Below are 24,910 nucleotides of genomic sequence, written 5' to 3'. Positions count from 1 at the left end.
CAGACACAAGTAGAAAGGAGATTATAGAAATAAGTGATGTCAGGTCTCCGCCCTTCTGCACTGAAGGGCCATAGGATGTACACATTACTCATTTACTCCCCATAACAACTACATGAGGCAAGCACTATTAATAGCCCCGTTGTACAGAATGGGAAACAGGCTTCAAGAGGTTAAGCAGCTTACCCAAGTGATGTAGCTAGTAAGTGGCAGGTAGCAGACCAAAATGCAGACATGTCTGATTCCAGAACCATGTTTCTTAACTTCTGTCTATACTGCCGCACAGCGGCTCTTCTCCACTGAGGGAGCAGTCAGCAATGAGGGTACATTTGACTCCTGAGCATTGGTGAGTATGAGACCCATTGTGTTTCCTGTTACAATGACACAGTTAGATTCTGTTGTAACGCTAGATTACTTTTTATTTGTTTCTAAAAGGGAAAACTCTCCTCTTTTCTTCTACTCACCTCACCACTTCTGACACCAAAGGTGTGGGTTTTCCACACCAAGCAATTCTGATACTAACTGTCTGGAGTCAGCACAGACCCCACAGGTTAAGGGCTCAGTCCCACAAGACTGCTCCCCACCCCTCCACTTCAGACGCTAATCACAAGTCCAGATTATTACCTGTGCTTCTGACAAACCCACTAGAAATCAGAGGCACCCATGACCCCCTTCTCAGATTTGATAATTTGCTGGAATAGCTCGCAAAATTCAGGAAAGCACTTTACTTACTATTCCGTTTATGATAAAAGATACAGCTCAGAAACAGCCAAATGGAAGAGATACATCGAGCAAGGCATTGGGGTTGTGAGTTGCACAGAGTATGTCCTCTCAGGGTGGATCACCCTCCCAGCACCTCCGTGTGATCACCAACCCAGAAGCTCTCTGAACCTCTTCAGTTCGGATTTTTATGGAGACTTCATTACAGAGGCACGATTGATTAAATCATTGGCCATTAGTGATTAACTCAATCTCCAGCCCCTCTCCCCTCCCCAGAGGTCAGGGCGTGGGGCTGAAACAGTTCCAATCTTCTAATCATGTGGTTGGTTCCCCTGGCAACCAGTCCCCTTCCTGATGTTATCCAGGAGCCCCCAGCCACCAGTCATCTCATTATCATACAAAAAGACACTTGTGACTTCGGAGAGTCCAAGGGTTTTAGGAGCTATAGACTAGGAAACGGGGGCAAAGACCAAATATATATTTCTTATTATGCCACAGTTTCTTTGTTTTGCAGAAAATCCATGGTGCTGGGCTAAATTAATGCATTAATTAAATTGCATGAAAATCAAGTCCTTGACCTAAAAGAGCCTCATGTTAATATACATTGGGTTTAGGTTGAGAGTTGTGTTCATGATTAAGATTCCCTTCGCAAAAAACTAAGCCTGAACAAGAAGCTACTGTTTCTAAAAGCCACATTGCCAACAGTTTTATGAGCCCTCTGAAAATGATCAAGTTGACTTAGAAGGTAAAGATTTGCCAGATAGATGTCCTTGGTAATACACAGCTCCTTTTCTGAAATGAGACACAACAGGAAACATATGAAAATGCAAAGTTCATGGGAATATAATTTATTTAATGGACAAGACCAACTTACTTGGGATAACAAAGTTAAAAGAATGTGTTTTCAGGCAGCAGCCCTCTGTTATAGTCTATTACAGAGCGAATTGTTACAATTACCAGACAAACCTCCTAGAAAAGAGTCAGTATGCTCGCCTAGAATCATTGACATAACCTTAGCTTCAACGGTTCGAGTATACGGTTTCTATTCACAATTACAGACTCTCTCAGAGACACCCGTGTACTTCACATCTATGTCGCTGGAAGAAAAAAAACCTCTTCTTAAATTGATTTGCCCTTTGTCACTGTCACAGATATGTTTTTCCTGTTTTGACAGGTAGTTGTAATTCTATTAGCAGCCCATCAACTTCCCTGTGAAATCGATCTGTGTTGGGCTGGCTGGGTCTCCTTAAACTGGCTGATTTATTGCTTCTGCATGTTTTTAGAAAGAGAGAGCACGTGCATACTCACAGGTGAGTTGAAGAGTCAAGGGGTGGGAGAGGAAGAAGGAGAGGAAAAGAGACACTCCTCTGTCACCACAGAGTATAAAAGATCTAAACAATTTTTGAAAACGAATCATTTTTAGCCACACTGTTGGCTGTCTCCATGGCAGGTGAGCTGTGACCTTTTGTCAGCAGCCTAGCTGAGATGCCTGCTGATGCCAACCAGTATAAATGACTGTCAATTTCCCTTATTAATTTATCTTGCTGTCTTATGTATAAAGCAGAAGAACTTGCTCACCTCAAATGTCCTTGATGTCAATCTATCCAGTTTGCCTAATTTTGCTCTTGTATATCACATCTCACAGTGACCAGAACAGGAGTAGCTATCTCCAGGTGCCCCTGTCTCTGCCTGCTATATTGCCTATTGAAAGGAAAGCACCCAAGCCAATTTGCAGGAAATCACAGTTTGCCAGAGGTCAGAGCCAGAAATCACCATAGCATTTTGTTTAAAGAACCGCATCAGAAAAGAAAAGAAAGAAAGGGAAGGAAAATTTAACAAACATACTTTTCTTAAAGTTCACCCCAAGATTTACAATGGAGTCAAGAAATGCTAAATTAAAACAGTACGTCTAAAGACCAGGCAACCTGAAAATAAGTTGATTTTCCTGGTACTAAAGAACAAATTGCACAGTTATATACCTTTTCAAACTGAAAATGATTCTAAACATTCTAGTGCTAACTTCATGAACATAAATATGAATTTTAACATCTCATGAGTACCATTTGTAATTTCATCCTTGAATAGTATAGTGGAGAGGCTAATTCTAAGCAGAATTATTACTAAGAAATAGAGTTAAGTAGGCAAATTCCACTTTGGCATCCTTTCTTCTCCATTTATGTACTCCCTACATGTTTATGGGGCTTCCACCAGGATACTCAACTCATCCTCACCTTCTAGGATAACATTGGAGCTTTCTCCATCTTCTCTACCCAAACCTTCTCAGATGTTAGGCCAGCAAAGTGATAAAGTAATGTTTATATAAACGATGAACTAACAAGATTTAATGTACTAACTCTCTGAGTAAGATTTTGCATTTTAACTGGGAATTTTTGTAGACGTAATACATTAACCCAAAATAGATACTAATGGTGAGAACCCTGGGCACCACTGAAGACAGATTGGTGGATGGGGGGATATTTGTCAGCAGGTGTACCTTTCAACACCCCTCAAATGACACTCCTACAATGATGCTGGTTCTACACCACAAACAATAACTCCTCCATCCTACAGAGCTCTATGGAAACTAATAGCCTGCGCTGAGCTATGTCAACCTGGTTAAGCTGACTCTGAAGGATCCAGGTTAAAGTTAGCCAGAAGAGAAACTTGTGCAAGATTTGGAAGACAGAAGTGAAGTAGTAGCCTTTACTCTTAGAAGGTGGTCCCAGTTAGACATGGTAGCAAGCAGATGCAGAGGATCCTGGTAGCTTGTCCTCACTCTCCTCTGCTCTGTGTCAGCTCTTCCTGCCAACTGATGGCTCTGCTAGCCAACAGTGGCTCCAGGCACACCACCTGCTGCTCAGCTGTGGACCCTCAGAGGTAGCAGTCACACGGAGGCAACAGCTTCCCAAAGATTTTTCTGTGGGCCCACTTAGGCAGCTGGATGAGCTTGGCGTCTCAGATCATGCAGCTCAGACTTCCTTGCAAGCTCCAACTTGTCCATCCTGGACAGTACTTCAGGCCTACTGGTTACTAACTCCTTTTCAGATCCTCCAACTCCTCTTCAGGACATTACTTCCCCAGTTCCTCCCACATTTGTGTCAGATCTAATTCCTATAAGAAATCTCCTATTCCCATAATATCCTTAGTAGCCCTGTTTCCTAACTAAATCCTGACTGGTACAGTCCCCTGCAGAGGACCTTTACGGAGGCCATATCCTACACATGCAAAGCTGTGTACATGTGTATGATTCACAGTCACAAACTATTGCGTGTTACCAAGTACCATAATCAAACTTAAACCTACATTATCTGTCTGAGCCTCTGATTTGTGTTGTGTGAGAAGTAATTTACAATTCATCTTTTAAAATTGTTTATCATTTTTAAAGCTGAGCCTGATTTTCAGTCTGTGCTCTCTATGCATCAGGCAAATTAATGAGGTTACAGACTCAAGTTTCAAAAAACCAAATTACTAATGGAGTGATCATCAACAACCATCTTGAAACTCCAACCTAAACAGACTATATTATACCACATACTTTCTTAAGTAAGGGTACTAGGTCATGAATATTTATTGTTTCTGATTAATACTAGTCCTAAGTCAAAGGTTGAAATGCTCTAGATCCCAGGACACAGAATACTCAGGACAAATGCAGACCCCAGAGTGTGTCCTACCTAAGATTTCAGACAAGCTCTGGGCAGGGGACAGGTGGGGGAGGATGTTGTTTTTTTGCTTTGTTTTATTTTATCTTGGTAAGAACACTTAACCTGAGAGCTATTCTTTACATATTTTTAAGTGTACAACACAGCATTGTTATCTATAGGCACAACGTTGTACAGCAGATCTCTAGACCTTATTTATCTTATATAACTGAGAAGCACAGGCCACTAATGTCTGATCACATCCCCACTAAAACCACTGTTTAACTTACAGCCTCCAGGTGTCATGACAGAGTTAAATTGATCAGGTATTGACACTGATGCTGATTGGAATTAAGTATATCATTTTGAGTTGTTTAAATCCAAGTCCACTAAAATTAAATCTTGAAACTCAAGCCTTATATAAGTGTATCAGTCTGCTTGGGCTGCCATAACAAAATACCACAGACTGGATGCCTTAAACAACAGAAATTTACTTTCTGCAGTTCTGGAGGCTGGAAGTCCAAAATCAAGGTGCTGGCGGGGTTGGTTCTGTTGAGTCTTCTCCTTGGCATGCAGACGGCCACGTTCTCTCTGCATCTTCACAAGGCCTTTTCTCTACTGTGTACACATGAGCCTGATATCTCTTCCTCTTCTTATAAAGACACCAGTCATATTGGATTAGGGCCCCACACTTATGACCTCTTTAAAGGCCCTACCTCCAAATTCAGTTACATTAGGGGTTAGAGCTTCAACATATGAACTGGGGGGAGGGGAGGGGATGACACAATTCAATCCACAACAATAAGGAATACTGACAAAAGGGAAATCAATTTGAATTTATGTTTCATATGTCCATGACTCAACTTGGAGTCATATCTAATACTTGTATGCCAAGCAGAGATGATATCCATTCACAAGTGCTATTAAAATTTGAAATGACATGCATAAATAGTGATTTCTAATTATTTATTTTAAACTTGGATGTGCTTGTGATGGAGAAACAAGGGGCTAGAGAAAAGGGGAGGAAGACCAGTGCTGTAGGAACTAAATGGGAGATTCGCAAAGAAAAGGAGAAAATCACGCACTGGGTAGTAAGTAGATGGAACAGGGTGGGGACAAACAGATAACAAGGGAGGCCTGGAGATGTAGAGAAAAAAAGTAAGGGGAAGTGGGAGGTAAACATTGAAAGGGTAGACTGGTTAGCCTACAAATGCTGCCTCTTGTTCTGATACTCACAACTGGGCCAATCAGATTTGGTCAGGGCTAAGTTCACATGTTCCAATGGAAAGGTGACCACTTATAAGAAATCTGTGAAGCTGACAGGTGCTTTAAGACTCCACATAAAGGGACACCTGTTTCTGGCATTTAAAATGCATGATAACAAATTTCCCCTTCAGAAGGGAAGAATACAAACTTCTTCTATAAATTTTACCGAATTTACTGTATTGATTGAAAAAAAATATATCAAAGAAATGCATCAATATATACCACAGTCAGAGAACTCCAGCTACAATTTTTTCAGAGTGAACTAATTTTTAAAATCCCATCTTTAAAATCTTTGAAGCTAGAAAAATAACTATAATATGCAGAGCTTTTCTTGTTTGCCATTAACATCAAGTGCTGATTGAGTGCTCAGAATTGCACAAGCCATACAGACAAGCACAATATCCGCCTTTAAAAGAGCAAGAGCATTTTTCAGAACAGAACTAAATAGCGCAAATAGAAGCAAACTTCTCTTAAGTTGCTCAGGTGTCAGATTACATTTGCAAAATCAAAATTATATCACAATATTCTTGTCTAATTTCTAATTTGCTTTAAACCAAATAAACGTGAATAATGAGAAAGAAATCTCAGCCTAGGAGCTGATAACATTGTAAACCATATAAAAGATACTTGGTTGGTTTCTGTCATAAAATTTCATCATAAAATCACACCTGCATGAGAAAAGATTGTGCCAGTTTCTGTCTTTTCCCCCTCAAAATAGCCATCCCTGCCAAAGGAGATTCAGTTTGATGCCTGGGACTACCACTTATTAGGGCTTGTCAGCAGTCAGAAATCACTCAAATATATTTCCTGCACCCTTCCAAAGCTATAAATAAAAATTGTACACTAGCACCTACTGAACAAAAGGATTTGGGCTCAAATGACAGCAGTCAGGATTTAGGTTAGATAGAAATAAATATTTTGCAATGGGGGAAGTTAAGATATTGGAAAGGGTCATATTGAGAGAGACTAGAGTCCTCCTCTCTGAAACTATTTGAAAACAAGATGTATCTTTCTCCAGATCCCATAAATCAAAAGTTCAGTTAACTTTAGGGCATTATACACAATTAACAAAAAAAGATTATATCTATTCACTGCTCTACAGATTATCAAATCCTACAATTCTGCGGTTGAATCAGAAAAGCAACATAGGGAGACTTAGTCCTCATCCTCATTCTTCCAGGAAATGTGAATCCTTTCACATCTTTGTCACCATTTTCCTATTAATCACAGTCACTCATGAATGTGATAATTAACAATCTTGATAATAGAAATCCAAGAATAATAGAAAGATCTCTGGACTTTGGGTCAAGAGACCTGAATTTCAGTTCTAACACCATTCTATTAGCTGTGTGATCTTGGAAGAAATCAATTAACTTCTCTGAGCCACAAATTATTCAAAAATAAAATAACTTCTGCTCTACCTATATCATAGACTTCTCTTAAGGATCGTATACAATAATGCCTATGAAAGTGCTTTGTAAACTGTAAAACATAAATCATGTGATGGTGTCATCATCATTATATGACAAGTGGCTATACAATCACATCCAAATCAAGGAAAAGCAGATTGCACTCAGTTAATAAGAATCTACAATGCAGATGTAGGGAATAGTAAGCAAATACCAACAGGACGGGGGCAGGGAATGGAAACCAACAGAAATGTTTAGCCAAGATATTCTTGAACAGATGGAAACCACAAGGCCTCTGCCATACTTCATATTCTCTGGGTCTCCTGTGTTTTAGGAGACAGCTTTGTTCCCTTCAGCTTTTCAGTCCTTGATAGGGTTTTCCACCACTTTTGCTACACTGAGAATCACTGTGTTAAAGCCTGCTGACATCCAGCTCTCAGGAGTCTAGACTCTTGTTCAACCTTAGAGAACATACAATATGAATCACGATTCTCTTCAGTGTCCTGTCTTGGGCTCATGAGGGTTTACATTTAAATTTTGAATGTAGGTTGGCCTGTCTTTACTCTGTGGTGCATTGTTAATCTGGGAGACTAAACTTTTTGAAGGCAGTGGCATGGCAAAGAAAACTTTCTTATAAGTAGGACAGGCAAAAGCCCAGAGATATCAGAGAAAGCCATATAGAAATTCATATAGAATCACACAATATTTTTGCAACATGGTTGTCATAATAATTAAAATTACTTCAAAGTGCTTTGTAAAGTATGAAAGTACTAAATAATAATTGCAAAATCAGGTAAGTGTTCAATGACAGCTACGGAGAAAAGATGAGGTGTGGCAGATTTCTTTTCTTTTGAAATCTAATGTAATAGAAATAAATTGTGAAGTCCAAAGAGGCATTCAAATTTCAAAACTGAACTAAATATTACTTAGGGGCATAACCAAGTACTTTATGGCCTATTGTGGCTGCTTTTCTTCACAAAGTTCATGGAATCTATTTTAAACTTCGATCTGTTAAAACAATATATAACTTGAAATTGCACTAAATTTCTTCAGTAGTTAAAAGTAGCATCCTTAAAATCAAAATGCGTTTATGATAGCATAGACGATTCATTTCCTAAATGCAAAATTTCTAATGATGATACCTGAACCCGTAATGCCCAAATTGGCAACTGTGTGTAAATACACCAACAATAATTCAAGAGTTAATTTTCTATTTAATAGACTATTTAGGCTCTTCAACCCATATCCATTCTAGTGTATGATTTTTCAGTCATCTTACAGGTTATCCCTCAGAGCTCTGACTTTGTTTTTTTGTTTCGCTATTTCAAACATTGAGGCTATAGTCCGTTCCCTATTTTGAGACATTTATGAGCTCCTGAAAGCTAATAAACCAACATGTATTTATAATGTGTTAGGCTTGGTACTCTTTTAGGCTGTGGCAGACACAACAATAGTACCCACACAAGAATCAGTCAAAAATCGAGTTTATGGATAGTTAGGTGCTAAATTGTGCCATAGAATACCAACGCTCTTGCAAATAAGAAGACAGGAGAACACTAAGGAATGAAACAGTTCAACATAATCTCCTGGAGGCAAAGACTTGAGTTGATCTTTGAAAGATAATTTAGGATTCAGAGGGAAGGGTACTGGATTTTCAAGTGGGGAAAAGAGCGTGATCAAATTCTTTGAAGAAATCAGTCAGAAGTCTAGACTGAGTGGAGATAAGGGATGATGTTAGAAGCTAGTGAAGGATAAGCTTGGCTAGGAAGAAATCATTTTGCAGAATCTTGATAACTTGACAAAGAAATCAGGCTTGATGCCATAGGCAAAAGGGAGCCATTAGGCTAGTTCTTGAACAAGGATATAACATGAAAGATGAGTGTTTAAGGAAGCTTCAGGTGACAATTATGTGTATGAGATTGAATGAGAATGACATCAAAAGCTGAGACACCAGTTTGGAGGCAGTTATATAAACCTAGGTGATAGTATCAGAATCAGAAAGAAGTGCTACAGGACTGAATACCTGGAAGGGAATTCACTGACTATCTAATTCCAAGTCCTCCTTTCCTCAGATGTGGAAATTAGGGCTTAGGAAGGTTGTATGGCTTTTACAGTTTATCATCTTCCCAGTTAGCAGCAGAGTCAGGACTGAAGCCTCAGTTCCTGGGCGCCTAGAAAATCCCAACAGGAGAAATTTTTAAGAAATAAATTGCAGAACTTGCTAATAGGCAAGTTTGGCAATAACCATAAAGATGAAAGGCATAAAGCTTTCCTCTGGGGCTCACAGTCCAGAATTGAGTGGTTTAACAGTGCCACAATTAACCACGAGGGAGTTAAGAAAATTACCTTGGGGGAAAAGCTGATGAGTTAGGATTTGATTATGTTGAATTTCAGGGGATGGTAGAATATCATAGACATGTCCTACAACAGTTGGAAATAAGGCACTGCTCAAGGCTGACAGCATAGTTCTACAGCTCTTGCCCAGACCTCTCTCCAGACTTCCAACCACTCACTTGACACTGGTACCTGTGATTTAGATTGGGCAAAACTGAATTAATTATCTTAATTCTCTGTCTTAGTTAGTACCATTATCCATGCTGTTCATTCACTGAACAAATATTTCTTATCACTGAAGTCAGAAACCTGGGACTCATCTTTATCTCCTTCTTTTACCTCACTGACTACAGCCAATCAGTGACCAAATCCTGGTTGATTTTTCCTCCATCCTATTTGTCCATCCTTGTGACTGTCATCCTGGTTTAGGCTCTTGTTATCTCATGCCTGGTTTACGGCAATAGTCTCCTAACTAGTTCCATTGTCTCCCCTAGATCCCATTTTAGCCTTCCTCCATAGAATTATTAGAATAATATTATAAAATGCAAACAGGTCATCACATCACTCCTGTACTTATTATTCTTTAATTACTATTCTCATAGTTTATATAGAGTTTAAGGCCTTCATAATCTTATCCTTGTTTCCTTCTTAAGAGCTCAAAAAATGGAAATACATGGAATCGTCTGAATAGTCTATCTGGTTTGCATCTCAGTATCTCTGAGAGATGCCCTTCTTTCCATATCTCCCCACCTCATACTTTCCAAGTCTTCTGGCTACTGAACAACTATCCCTATTTCAAAACTGAACTCAAAAATGATCTCCTGTATATAAACTTTCCTGATCTTCCCTCCCCCAGTAGAACTGATGAGCTTCTTCCTTGTGTCTTCTTTGTACCTAACCCATATTATTCTATTGCAAGTACATGTACATGCCTATATCTTCTAGACCAGATGGTCTTTGAGAGCAGAAATCATAGCCTATTCACCACTGTATCTCCTAAAAGACAGCATGGTTAACAGTATGTACTTCATAAAGGTCTGCGTTTATGCATTACATAGACATCTGGGAATGATCTGAGTAAAGGCAACACTTGAATGAGACTGAAAGGATAAAATTCCCAGATGGGTTGCTCCAGAGACCTAGATAACAGTTACAGTCCAGGAAGAGCTAAAGAGGACATAAAAAAAGACAGAGAAGGAATGACCAAATAAAAGCCAAGGAAGAAAAGAGTTTTAAGAAGGAATGGGAGGAAATCAAAGAGAGTTAAAAAAAATATTTTAAAATATCTATAATACCATTACTATAGCAGTGAAAAACTGAAGACAATCCAAATCTGCCAAATTGGGCACATTCTAACATATTGACTTGATAGACTATATGATGCCAATAAACGGTTAAATATGAAATATAGGTAGATAAATCCTCATGTAAAACAATGCTAAATGAAAAAGTAGAAGATACATTGCACAACCCATTGATTACAACCATATAAAGATATATGAGCTTAAATAAAAAAGCTGACAATGAATGAACATAGTCACTGTACTAAAACAAAGGAATTAAATAGAGTTTTTGAAATATTTATATGTTTCATTTAAATGTTTAATTTTTTAAATATTGGGTGTTATCAGTATTGAATTCGATAAAAAATGCCAAACAGTTATTTATAAATAAAATCATGCTTTAACTGGGCTTGATAGTTACTACTCAAAAGTATACAGCACTGCTTCCTTTTGTAAATGAACTAAACAATGCATAACAAAAATGATTATCATAACGTCGTTGCTTTATAAGTTCAAATTTTTATGTTTTGTGTTTTTTTTAACAAGGCATACCTGCACTGACTAACATAAGTGTTATTTTATGCTTGTGATAGCCCTCTCTTTAAAACATAGATAATTGAGATTTGACTTTACCAGTTATGTTTCCTGGATTAAAGTTTCTGAAAGTTCTTTATAAGTTAATTGCATGCTAAGTCAAACAATAAACATATATGGAACACCTAACCGTTAGGAGTAAATGTATGTGTTCAGGATACCAAGTCACTTTATTCCTAACCAGACACCTACCTGGGGCCATCATTACTTCCTTGGGATATCATGAGATAAGGTAAGGTTTGGATGTAGATAACAGGTTGAAATAGAAGGGCCAAATTAAAATGCCCCAGGCAGGCTAAGTAGATTAATGAATCAAATCAAGCTCAAGAGCACATGCCTGTCCATAAGAGAGCAATAGCTACTCAATTCCATGACAGGTTGCTCTAAAGAAATGCCAGCTCAGTGTTGCCACAGCTTCACATTAAGCAAAAGAAGAAAGAAATCCAGATTTATCTGTGAAATCTCCCAATTTTAAATGTCTCTTGGGTGAATGATGAGACTAGAGAGTAATTGGGGGCTACAGCCCTAGCTAGGTCTAATTTCAGCAGGTTTCACACTGAAGGTCATAGTTTGGAGATAGGTTTTATTTCACTTATGCAGTGTTTTTGAAAATGTTGAGCTTCTGCTGCATTCTAATCCTGAAAAAGATTAGTAGGAGTTATTAAGGACATATCTCTCTGGTCACTCCCCTGAATGAAGTTCACAGGGAAAGCCAGGGAGACCTAGTTAGAAAATAGGAAGGAGGACTAGTATGTGCCATAGCATAGAAGCCAAAGAACCACAGAAGTCCAGTGATACAAGGACTGAACAATGTTGTTAGAATTAGGAAGTTATAGATGACATTAGGGAGAGAGATTTTGATAAGTGCTCAGAACATAGGTGCAAGAGCATAGAATAGACACATAAATGGGATGAGAGGAATTAAAAGGCAGCAAATATGGACCACTCTTTTTAGAAGTTTAAATAAAAAGAAGAAATAGTACAGTCACTGTAGCATAACATGAGGGAAGAATTTATTTTAAGGATTTATTTATTTTAAGAACTTTATTTATTTTAAGGATTTATTTTGAGTTTATTTTAAGGATAATAGATACTTGACCAGACTTGTAGTCTAAGGGGCAGTAGCCATTACAGGCCTAGGGATTGATATACAGTGGATGTTTAAGATTCAGGAGAGGGGCCAGCCCCGTGGCCGAGTGGTTAAGTTCTCACGCTCCACCATGGCGGCCCAGGGTTTCTCTGGTTCGGATCCTGAGCGTGGACATGGCACCACTCATCAGGCCACGTTGAGGCGGCGTCCCATGTACTACAACTAGAAGGACCCACAACTAAAATATACAACTATATATTGGGGGTTTGGGGGAGAAAAAGCAGAAAGAAAAAACAAAGGAGATTGGCAACAGTTGTTAGCTCAGGAGCCAATCTTTAAAAAAAAAAAAAAAAAAGATTCAGGAGAAAGAATGGAAGACTAAGAGAGGAAAGTTCCAGGAGATACAGGAAGAGCTGCATCAGGGTCCAGCTGGAAAGAATTGGCCTTGACCAGCATGAGGCAATTCTTATCTTATGAGTACAGACAAAAGAGGATAGGAATTGGATAAAGATGAAGGCAAGTGTCTACATGGTGGGGGGAGTAGGGGAGCAATCAAAAGGTCTCAATTTTTTTCAACATAAACCTCTTCTCTAGAGAGTTGTAATGGACCACATATGAGCCTTAAAGACGTCTCTTTCCATTCAAAGGCCCATTCCTTGAGGTCCACACTCTCTTTCTCATAAGCTGACAACTTGAAGTTGACATCATAGATCTTATCATTTCCATGGCAGGAGAAGAAAATAAAAAAGAAGAAACTTTCATTTCTACTGATCCTAAAGTAGAATTGATCTAACACCTCAGCTGGATTTCCTTTCTTAATTAGCCATCCAAGAGTAGCAATATTTGTACAAGTCATCCCCAGACCCCTTCTGTTTCTGCTTCTGCTTCTGCTGAGTGTGATAAAGAAAAGAGAGCATCTCCAGAAGAAAGTTCTCAAAAAGATCCAAAAAAAGAAATACTGTCCAGTTCCAGCACTTTCCACATCCTCCATATTGCTTATACTAAATAAAGTTCAACCTTTTAATGGGAGAGTCTTGATGGAATTTATTTCCCCCCTTTTCCCTGGCAAAGCTACCAGGGCATAACAGACCTATTTGAAACAGTTCATTTCAAAATACCTCCTGAGATAAAGACTTTCAGCTCTGAAGGATGATGACATTACCTGAATCAAAGCCTCTCTGCATATGCTCTTTAAAAAAAACAACAACATAACATCAACAAGAACCACAAACAAAACCACATATGACCCTTCAACACTACAAAAAGACAGAGAATAGCATAAATTTAAAATTACTCTAAGTAGAGAAATAAATACCACATTCCAACAAAACTCCCACAATCACTGCAAGTTTGTGTATTTGAAGAATGGGGAAGGGGAGGCACAAGGGACTCAGTGAACGAGAAGAGAGAGGAAGAAGGACAGAGACTAAACACAGACAAAATTACCCCCACAAGGAGAAAGTCCAACACGAAGCACCAAAATACTGAAAATGGGACTTGGTAGTTCACAGCATCAGCTACAGGGAAGGGGCTAAGAAAGAAGAAGGATAGAAAGTGACAACCTCCTGGGTGAGAATCACATTAAATAGAGAAAGAATGGAGCCTCTGGGAGGCATGGTACCTTATTTCTTGAAGTGAATTAAAGAAGGAGGAAATACTAAAAGTTGCACAGAAACAAAAGAGAAAAAGAAACACCAATCACTCCACTGGCACCAGCACTCCCAACATCATTGATTAAGGAGACTGAACTTCACTTACTTCAGGTAACAGGGTTCTTGAGTTAGAAATTCTAGCCCAAAAATGCTTAGGAATAGAAAATATAAAACTAACTCCATAAAAAGCTACTGTACAAAGAAAACAGAAAGTTCACTTCAGTTGATGAAAACTCTTCCTCTACATCCAAAAAAGAAAAATCCATGAGGCAAAAGAAAACAGTAACACAATATTCCTAAGTGAATTAAATAGCATCAAATGAACATCTTGAAAATTAGAAACTAAAAAACTGATTTTTTTTTTTTTTGGTGAAGAAGATTGACCCTGAGCTAACATCTGTTGCCAATCTTACCCTTTTTGCTTGAGGAAGATTGTCGCTAAGCTAACATCTGTGCCAATCTTCCTCCATTTTATGTGGGATGCTGCCACAGCATGGCTTGATGAGTGGTGCTAGGTCCACACCCGGGATCCAAATCTGTAAACCTGGGGCCACCAAAGTGGAGCATGTGAACTTAATCGCTATGCCACCAGGTTGGCCCCACTAAGAACTTTTCTTAACAACTGGAAAATATGCATGGGAGTTGATTAAATAAAGACATTGGTGTAAAGGACAAACTATCTTAGAAAAGAATTATAAATTATAAGGTGCCCAAGACAGAATAAAGTCAAATGAATATTTAATAAGGGATGTTGAAAAAGACAGAATAACAACCAAGAGAATGAAAATAAGATAATGAAAGAAGTGAAAGAGGTCAGAGAAAAGTGCTTAAAATGGAAAACAGGAAAAGAAGGTCCAATATACACATAATTGGAATTCCAGAAGAAAAAAACACAAAATAATAAAACACAACTAAAATTTACAAATATAATCAAAAAAAATTTTCTGGAAATGAGAGATAAATTTTACATATTTAACGGTACCACTGTATACATGAGAAAACTAGATAAAATAGTCCTAGTAAACTACTGTGCTTGATAAACAAAGAAAAAATTCTTGAGGACCTGCAGACAGATCAAATTAGTAAGAAGAGTAAGAAAATTTGACTAGTATGAGACGTCTCAAGAGCAATAGATAAACCAAGGAAATAGCAGAACAGCATTCTCAAGAAACTCAAAAAAAAGAAAGAGTGAAAAATTTTATATCCACCCAAGCTGTCCTTTAAAGCTATAGAAAGCAGTTTTGAATGTGCAGAAACTCAGAGAACATTATACACATGTGCCTTCTTAAGGATTAAAATAGACAATGATCTTTATTCAACCAATAGAGAATTGGGGAAACCAGCAAAGGCACTGTGGTGAACATTTAATATACTTAATTGTGAAGCCAAAACTAAAACAAAGAGAGGGGACATTGGTCAAAAAAGTAAGATGTGAACATTTTATATTCTAACAAAGTAGAATGAACCTTATTAAATAATGGAGGGATAAAGAATAAGAAAAGGGGAAAATGGAGTAAAGTCATTACAAAGGTAATAGGTGGGAGTGAAAGGATACCATTTAAAATTGACAAACAAGATTGTAAATCATTAATAAGAAACAAAAGGATGAAAGGAACTATAAAAAGTATAAAAATAAAGGTAATAAATAGAAAAATGAAGAAATTTTCTTAAATACCAAAAGAAACTTTTTTAAAAGTAGCAAAAACACACATAAGTTAGAGAAACAAATATAGTAAATATGACATAATATATACAGTAATTACAACATAAAATAATATGACACAGCACCAAACATATGACATATCAATAAATGTGAGTTAGCATACCATGCCTATTAAAAGAAAAATTTTCAAATTGGCTCATAAAACAAAACCCAGCTATGTTGTTTATAAGTGAGACATCTAAAACAGTGATTTTAAAAGGTAACATAAAGGTGTGGGCATAGATGTAGAAGACAAACAGAAACAATAAGAAAGCAGGGTTTGTAATGCTAATATAAAGTAGAATTCAGTCCAAAAAGCAATAAACAAGAAAAATTAAAACACTGCTAATGCTAAAAGCCAGAATTCACAAAGAAGATAGAATAGTTATGAATACCTATGTCCCAAATAATACACAAAATACATATGCAAATCAAAAACTATTGAGGACACAAGGAGCAAGAGATGGAAACTTACAAAGAATAGGAAATTTTAATACTTAACTCACCACTCTCAGTACAAAACCAGTCAAATGGAAAAATACAAATAAGCACATACAAGACCTAAACAATATAATCAATAGAATATATCTTATAAACATATATGAAATACAACACTAACTCTGAAAATTAAGAATACATTCTTTCTGGGTGCAGATCAGAAATTCACCAAAATTGATAATATGTTAGGTGACAAAGAAAAACATCACAAAATTGCATAAAGTAGAAACACTACAAACAATACACACTGACCAGAATGCAATAAAATTAGAAATGAAAAATGCAACCAAAAATCAAAAGGTCTTCCAACCTGATTTTTTAAAAATTTCATTAAATTCTTAAAAGAAAAAGAGAAAGAAAATATAAACAAAAATTACCAAACTTCTGAAAAATATTAAAAATGAAAGTGCTACATGTCAGAAAGTCTGTTGGATATATTTAAGACAGTGATCAAAGGAAAATTCATAACCTTAAACATCTATATTAATTAGAATGAAAATAAATGAAATTCCCAATTCAAAAAACTACAAAAAAGAGCAACAAAGTAAGCGAGAAGTAAGCATTAAAAAGGAAGATAAACATAAAAGTAAAAATTAATGATGCAGAGAATTGGGGAAAGAGAGATCAAAATTTAAAAGTCAAAATTCTTGTTCTTTGATAAAAAATACCAAATTAGACAAACCACCAGTTAATTTAGTCAAGAAAAAAGGGAGGAAAGCACAAATACACAAACTAAGAAATGAAATGAAGGAAATAACTATTGATAAAAAGATGACTTTGCATATCTCTATGTAATTAAATGTGAAAAGTGGGAAATTTCTTAGGAAAATACATCTTATCAAAATTGACTCCAGTAGACAGTGGAAGTTTAACATGCTCATTTCCATAGAAGAAATAAAGTTATCTAGAAAATCCACATCAAAAAAATAATTCTTTTTTCATAAACAGTCCACAATGGTTCTACTGGCAATTCTACCAAGTTTTCAGAGACCAGATAGTCAGAGAATAAAAGATAAGAAAAACTTTAAATTCCTTTTATAAAAAAGCACTAAATAAGAATACTGCAGACCAATGCCACCTATAAATACCAATGCAAAATCCTAAGTAAAATATTAGTTAACAGATTCCAACACTGCTTAAAGAAAATAATATGACATGGCTAAGTGGGATTGATGCAAGGAATACAAGAATTTCTAACATTAGAAAATCTATTAATATAATTCACCATGTTAATTGTTTTAAGGAAAAAAAATCATATATTTCTCCCTAAAGCTGCCAAAAACAACTTAGAAAATTTAACACAATTCCTCGTAGAAACTCTTGACAAAATAGGAATAGATGGCTACTTCCTTAACACGATAAAATGTTTTATTTTAAAGTCTGCATCTTAATGAGTAAAGACTAGAGTCATTATCACTAAGGTCAAGAACAAGGTAAAGATGCCCACAATCTCCACTGCTATTTAGCATTGTGCTGGAGTGTTTGTAAACCTAAGTTATTTGACAAAAGAAAAACAGAGGCATAAGAATTGGAAGAAGAAAAGAAGCAGCAGCAGGAGCAGGAGCAGAAGGAGCAGAAAGAGGAGGAGGAGGAGAAGGGGTGGGGAGGAGGAACAACAAACTATGTCTCCTTGCAGAGGACATTTTTTAAATTTTAGCTTTAACAAAGGTATAATTGACATATAAAATTGCAAGATATTTAAAATGTACATCATAGTGGTTTGATATATGTACACATTAGGAAATGATTCCTCCCATTGAGTTAATTAATGCATCCATCATATGACATATTTATCTTTTTTTGCAGCGGGGTGGTGAGAATGTCTAAGTTCTACTCTCTTAGCAAATTTCAATTGTACAATACAATGTTATTAACTATAGTTACAATGTTTTACATTATCCTCAGAACTTATCCTTTTTACAACTAAAAGTTTGTACTCTTTTACTAACCTCTCCCTACTCTCCCCATCCCCCAACCTGTGGCAACCACTTTTCTACTTTCTGTTTCTACCGGGTCTGACTTTTTTTTTTAGATTTCGCATATAAGTGATACTATGCAGTATTTGTCTTCCTCTGTCTGGCTTATTTCACTCAGCATAACGCCCTCGAGGTCCATCTATGTTGTCGCAAATGGCAAAATTTCCTTCATTCTCACAGCTGAATAATGTTCCATTGTGTATATATATACACACATTTTCTTTATCCATAAATTTGTTGATAGACATTTAGGTTGTTTCCATATCTTGGCTACTGTGAATAATGCTGCAATGACCATTAGAGCGCAGATATCTTTTCGAGATCCTGTTTTCATTTCCTTTGGATAGCTACCCAGAGGTGGGATTGCTGTATCATATGATAGTTCTATATTTAATATTTTTGAGGAATCTCTATACTGTTTTCCATAGTAGCTGCACCAGTTTACATTCCCAACAATGGTGTACATGGGTTCCATTTTCTCTACATCCTCATCAACACTTACCCCTTGTCTTTTTGATGATAACCATTGTAACAGTTATGAAGTGATATTTCATTGTGGTTTTGATTTGCATTTTCCTGATTATTAGTAATGTTGAGCACTATTTCATGTGCCTGTTGGCCATTTGTATGTCTTCTTTGAAAAATGTATATTCAGTTTATCTGCCCACTTTTTAATGATTGTTGGGTTTTTTGTTTTTTGGGGGTTTTTTGGGTTTTTTTTTGTTTTTGTTTTTTTTTTTTTTTGCTATTGAGTAGAATGAGTTCTTTATATATTTTGGATATTAACCCCTTATCAGATATATGATCTGCAAATATTTTCTCCCATTCTGGAGATTGCCTTTTCATTTTGTTGATGGTTTCTTTTGCTATGCAGAAGCTTTTTAGTTTGATGTAGTCCTATTTATTTTTGCTTTTGTTGCTTTTGCTTTTGGTGTTAAATCCAAAATACCATTGCCAGGAAAGATGTCAAGAGGCTTACCCCTTATGTTTTCTTCTAGGAGTTTTATGGTTTCAGGTCTTATGTTCAAGTCTTTAATCCATGTTGAGTTGATTTTTGTGTATGGTGTAAGATAGGGGTCATTTCATTCTTTTGCATGTGGTTTTCCAGTTTTCCCAGCACCATTTATTGAAGAGACTATCCTTTACCCCATTGTGTGTTCCTGGCACCCTTGTCGACAATTAGTTGACTGCATATGTGTTGGTTTATTTCTGGGCTCTTTATTCTGTTCCATTGATTTTTATGTCTGTTTTTACGCTAAAACAACATGTTTGGGGGCCAGCCCCGTGGCGGAGTGGTTAAGTTCACCCACTCCACTTAGGTTGGCCAGGGTTTTGCCAGTTAGGATCCTGGGCGCAGACCTAGAACCGCTCATCAAGCCATGCTGAGGTAGCCTCCCACATACAGACCAGAAGGACCTACAGCTAGAATATACAACTACGTACTGAGGGGCTTTGGGGAGAAGAAGAAGGAAAAAAGAAAGAAGAAAAAGATTGGCAACTAATGTTAGCTCAGGTGCCAATCTTTAAAAAAAATAAATAAAACCATACTGTTTTGATTACTAAAGCCTTGTAACATAGTTTGAACCTCTTTATACAATTTTTTAGTTCGGTTACTATATTCTTCAGCTCTGGGGTTTCTGTTTGGTACTTTCTTATCTCTTTGTTGAAATTCTCACTTTGTTTATACATTATTCTCCTGACCTAAGTGAGCACCTTTATGACCATTATTTTGAACTCTTTATCAGGGAAATCACTTATCTCCATTTCATTAAGGTCTGTTTCTGGAGTTTTATCTTGTTTTTTTGCTTGGAACACATTCCTTTGTTTCTTCATTTTCACTGAGTCTCTATACTGGTTTTTGTGCATTAGCTAAAACAGCCACCTCTCTGTCTTGATGGAGTGGTCTCATCTAGGAGAAAAACTTTAGCTTTCAGCCTGGCCCTAGCTCTTGGCTGTTTCTCAAACTTTGTGATTGTCCAAGTTGCCTCCTTTGTTCCTACTGGACCCCTGTAGTTGAGGCTGTGCCAAGACCTGTCAGTGTCTCAAGGGTGAGGATCTCAGTCAGCACCTAGATGCAGGCTGATGGGAAGTCAGATACACTCAGGCAGCAGCTTTTAAAGTTTGCAAGTAGACCTCTTTCAGGGAAAGAAAGACTGGGAGCTGGGTGTTTCTGTCTGCTCCCTCTGTGCTGAGCCCTGGGGGAATAGCCAGACTGAGTCCTTCTGAGCCCATTAAGAACTGTTTCTTTGCATAGTCTTGTGAGTCTCATGGACACAAGCCCCACTGGCTTTCAGAGCTAGATATTTTAGGGACCCATCCCTCTGATGGAAGGCTTAAAACCTGGGGTGCTAGATGTCGGGTCCAAACTCTTCACTCCTCAGGGAGAAGCTGGGAGCTGGGAGCTCTCCCCTGACTGTATGTTGCTGTGCCAGGGGTGGGGTTTGTAATGAGAATTTGTCTCAGCCTTCCCTACACATTTTAATGTGGACATTTTCTTATTTGCCCAATATGTAGGCATCCCCCAGCTAGTTTCTGGATTTCTCTCAGAAGGAATTGCTCCATGTATGGCTGTAGATTTGATGTGTGTGTGGGAGAGGTAACTGTTAGGAGCCTCCTATGTCACCACCTTGAACTAAAACTCACAAAGGACATTTTAATACACCTAGAAACCTGGAGAGAATCAATATAAAACTATCTCAAAAAATTAAAGAATTAACCAAGGTAGGAATATATAGTATTAACATGCAAAACTCGGCACCCTTCATAGTGACAAATAATAAACAGAAGGTATGATAGAAAAGAAAACCCTATTTACAACAGCAACAAAAAAGATAAAATATTTAGGAACAAAACCCATATGAATAAACTATAAGACACTCCTAAGTGGAAAGACATTCCTTGTTGTTGATTAGGACATTTCAACATCATCAAGACATCAGTTCTCCCTTAAAGTTAATTTATAAATTTAATATAATCTCAATAAAAATATCTGAAAGTTCCTTCCTCAAGCTAAATAAGACGATATTAAAGTTCATATGAAAAAATAAACATGCAAGAATTCTTGGAAAACACTGGAAAGAAAAGCTACGAGAGGGTAATGGCCCTACCAGATATTAAAATATACCATAGAACAGTGTACTACTGATGCATGAATAGATGGACCAATTGACTTGAATAAAAAGTTCAGGAATAGGCCCAACTAGATATGATAATTTAGTATATGATAAAGATGATGTCTTGAATTACTGGGGTGATGATGAATGCTTTAATAAATGGTATTGGGACAACTAATAGCCACTGGGAAAAGATAAAATTAAATTCATTCCTGGCACATACATTAAAACAAAATGAAACAACACATACACTAGAAGAAAACACAGGTGAATTTCTCTATAACCTGGCTGTAGGGAAAGACTTATTAACAACACCTCAAAATCTAGATGCAATAAAAAAGAAGTTGACATTCTTGACTACATAAAAATAAAAAATATTTGCTTGAAATAAAATCTCAGAAGTAAAATAAGAAGCTAAGTGAAAAATTGGGGGGGAAAATCTGTAACATATTATCACAAATAATGAGCTGATATCTCTGATATAGAAGAAATAAGGAGAAGCCAGCCTGGTAGCGTAGTGGTTAAGTTTGCGTGCTCCACTTTGGCAGCCCGGGGTTCATGGGTAGAGATCCTGGGCGCAGACCTACACACTGCTGTATGTAGCATCCCACATGCAAAATGGGGGAAGATTGGCATCAGATGTTATCTCAGGGCCAATCTTCCTCACCAAAAAAAAAAAAAAAAGAAAGAAGGAAATAATGAACAAAAATCCTATAGAAAAGTAGGCAAAAGACACAAATAGTCAATCCACCAAAAAAGGGAAAGATTTAAAAATGACTCTAAACATATGAAAAGATGTTCAACATCACTCATAATAGATATTTAATCTATTTTTAATCAAAATTAAAATTACACTGAGATATCATTTTCCACCCATCAAATTGGCAAAAAGTCAAAAGCTTGACAATATACTCTGTTCATGAAGCTATGGAGAAAAAGTGCTCTCATACACAAATGTATGACCCTTATGGAGAGGAATTTAACAATACCTAACAAAACTGTAAACACATTGATCTTTCAATCCAATGATCCCATTTCTAGGATTTTTACCCAGAAGTTATCCCTCCAACAATTTGAAGTTATTCATTGCCACATTATTTGCAGTTGAAAAAACCCAAGAGCCCAAACATAAGAGATTGAATTAACTAACCATGGTACAAACACACAAAGTATCATTCAGCATTAAAAATGAATGAGGAGAATATTTATGAACTGATATGAGGTGATTTTCACATCAGTGCAGAAATCTATATAGTATACCACCTTTGTCTAAGAAAGAAGGGAAAGTAGGAAACATACAAGAATATGCTTGGTTTTTGGAAAAAACATAAAAAAGATAAACTAGAAAACAACAAAACTGGTTACCTCAAAGAGGTGGGGGAAAGAGAATGAAAGAGGTAGATACGGAGGGATTGAGTATACCCGCAAATACCTTTTTGGATACTTTTGGAAGCATGTTAATGTTCTATATATTCAAAAAATAAAAGCAAATCAACGAAGATGGGGAAAAAAATAAAATTGAATGCAAACAGAAACAGGTGATCCAAACTGTATTTTAAATAAATAATATAAGCATGATGTGGGAGAAACAAAGAACTAACCAAAGTTACTTTTGATAAAATTAAATTGGCTAGTGAGTAAAAGAATTGCAAACAAGTCTGGAACTCATCCTAGTAGGTTTGTTTTTGTAGTGGTAAAGGCACATGAATTCTTAAACTATTTTATGTGCATTGAAGGGATAAGCAAATGAGTAAATGTGTTGATGTTGCCGGAAGCTAGAGTTCTCTCTGCAGAAGAAGAGATATGCAAATATGGAATGGAGAAAGGCAAGTGAAGAACTTTGTGAATTTAGATTAAAATTAGAGGCATCAGTATGAGCTCACGGTTTCTAATACACAAATACATGCTCACAAGTTCTGTCTACTAGAGTGGTCTCAGAGCAATGAGCACATTCAAGATCTCATCTTGATTTCTAAATGCCATTCCCTACTAATAGGCACAAGAGCTCCTTGCAGAAATGCTGATTCCAGGTCTGGGACAGGAAAAGCTTAAGATTAGCCTTAAACATCTTTTTATGCCAGAAAGTAAGAAAGCACTCCAAAAAATGATGGAAGCATGTCAAAAAAACCATGAGAGCCAGCTTGAAGGGCCTCCCACTGACCGAATCTGGGGCAATTTGAGCATGAAAATAAATAGAGTAAGAATTATAATTCACTAAATAAATTAGGAATCCATACGGCTCTACTGATACTAGATGACAATGACGATGATGATGATACATACATACATACACACATACATAAACTCTTCTAATGTATCTTGCTTCAATATTAATTTCTTTGATTATTAATAATGGATTTTAGATCCTTCTATTCCTTCTTTGAAATGTCTGTCCATGTTCTTTCCCCTTATTTTGATTCGAGTTTTAGTAATTTCTGTAAGATTATAAGTGTGCTCTCTCTCTCAAATATACACTTATGATGGCAAACCTTTATCATATTTTCTGCAACTATTTTTCCTAATTTGTCATTTTCCTCTTAATAAACAAACTTTTATGTTTAAAAATTCCTTCCAACAGTATATGCACATTAACAAAAGTAATTATTGTGTTACATTCCTTCAAACATATTCCTTAACTTTTCCTCACAAAAATAAAATAAAATGTCCCCCTAAATCCCTAGAAGGCACCACTAATGCCAAAATGGAAGAGAAAAGGAAAAAGACAAAAAAGAGGGAGGCAAACTGTGAGGGTTAATGAGAGAGAAGTCATATTCCCTCTGTTGTGCCTTAAACCATTCAAGTGCAATAAGGAAGGACATCAGAAGAGAGAAATGTGATCCTCTTCCACAGAGAAATTAATTACTTTCTTAGATTTGAAACCTTTCCAATGAAAAATTTCCTGTTGCCCAGAAGCACCTTTCTAATTAATGATCTTTAGTTTCTCAGGTAAGTTCATGCTGCCCAAATCCCTTCTCAGCTTATAAGGGAAGAGGCATTGAAGGCGCGAACTGCAGGCTGAAAGAACAGGAGAGTTACACAGAGGAAATGAACTGACAGCTGGAGTCATGCGTCCCACTCTCAAGCTTGGAGCCGCTGAGAGGCTGCAAGGATCTTTGTCCCCTGGCTTGGTGGAGGGGAGTGTGTGCTGACTTAAGGCTCCAGCACATTCTTGAAAAATCACCGCACAGTTAACTTCTAAATTACTGAGAACAATTGTAGAGATCAATAGAAAACACCAACCTCTAAAGACATTTCCTACAGCATAATTTGAAGAAGTAGAAGACATGAAGAAGTGAGCCACAGAAAATCAGGTCTTAGCACTAATTAGAAAATTTTCTAACCTTTCTCTTTCAAGAAAATCAGTTCCTCAGTTAAAGGACCAACTTGAAACACGGTTGGTTTACAAATTCTCATTTGGGCTGAAAAAATTACAGCTAAATATTTGAACCAACATTCTGAAGAAAATTGTGAGACTGATTAATTGCTTATTGTTAATAAAATTGTAATGGAAAATTGATTATTCACTAGTAGTGCAAAGTTATTTTCCACATGTTAAAATGAGGATAGCCTGTGAACAGAAAAGATAAAACACCCACAAGGGTCCTCATTTAATCAGAAAGGGAAGAAAGAAGGCTAAT

Source organism: Equus przewalskii, chromosome 9, assembly GCF_037783145.1.
Source record: "Equus przewalskii isolate Varuska chromosome 9, EquPr2, whole genome shotgun sequence".
Lineage (NCBI taxonomy): Eukaryota > Metazoa > Chordata > Mammalia > Perissodactyla > Equidae > Equus > Equus przewalskii.
The sequence above is the reverse complement of the archived record's forward strand: the minus strand, read 5'-3'. Positions refer to the sequence as shown.